Source organism: Vombatus ursinus, unplaced genomic scaffold, assembly GCF_900497805.2.
Source record: "Vombatus ursinus unplaced genomic scaffold, bare-nosed wombat genome assembly UNPS02000577.1, whole genome shotgun sequence".
NCBI classification, from domain to species: Eukaryota; Metazoa; Chordata; class Mammalia; order Diprotodontia; family Vombatidae; genus Vombatus; species Vombatus ursinus.
The window spans coordinates 14,425,475-14,426,360 of record NW_020940355.1 but is presented as its reverse complement, the minus strand read 5'-3'; the positions used below and the strand labels follow the sequence as shown (position 1 = coordinate 14,426,360).

The following is an 886-nucleotide window of genomic DNA, read 5'->3' as shown; positions in this document are numbered from 1 at the left end:
CCTTTCTACATGCAGTTTCTGGTCTCATTGCTTTGAAAAAGCAACCCAGGTTGTTCCTAATTACTTATACTGCAAATATTAACTGCAAAATCTTTTTTTTCTCTATTCTTAAAGATTAAGTGTTGGGGATGGGAAGAAGAAAAGGGAAAAGAACCCAAACTTTTATAATATTCAGAATATGGGATTCTGATGAATGTTTTGAAAGTCACAAGAGGAAGAAGTGTTACTTTTTCTTCATCACAAAGAAATGGAAGCAAGGAGTTTTGCATTCCATTCTATTTCTGCCAAACTTTTCTGGACTACATGAATGATGCCTCACTTTGGTTTTTTCGTGGCACTTTTGCTCCCTGAGTATATGAGTCTGATATCTTTCCCTAGCTTTTTGATGATAGCTAGAAGTTCTGCATTTTTTTTCTTTTCAGTACCTGGGCATTCCCTGTACTCTGGGCATAGTCTAGAGATGAGGTTCCATAATCATTGCTCAACTCCTGGTACTGGGTGGATGTTGCCCTGGTGGCAGAAGGAAAATGGATGCTCCCAACCGGCTTCAGTGATGCACCTGGCATGTGGGAAGTCAAGTCGGGCTTCTAAGGCATGCCCAAGGAGGCAGCCCCCAGATCCTGAAGGTCCCACAATGCATTGGAAAGTCTTTGCCTAGGATAGCATTTTCCTAAATGGTTCCATAGAATCTTCATGTTCCAAGGAATATGAACAAGGATTATATGAAAGAAAAATTAAGTTCTAGTGATAATTTCCCATTGAAATATTAAGTATAAAATTATGTTTATGTAAAAGTTACTTATTACTCATGCTGCAATGGATCCTGGATTTCATCAGTGAGGGTACTGATTTCATTAAGGCAACATCCAAGCTTTTTCATTATAGT

At 38.5% G+C, this 886-nt stretch overlaps 1 pseudogene; it reads right to left on the bottom strand.

Annotated features, from left to right (window-relative positions):
• Positions 1 to 237: 237 nt before the first annotated feature.
• Positions 238 to 596, bottom strand: LOC114046990 (annotated as a pseudogene).
• Positions 597 to 886: the final 290 nt, after the last annotated feature.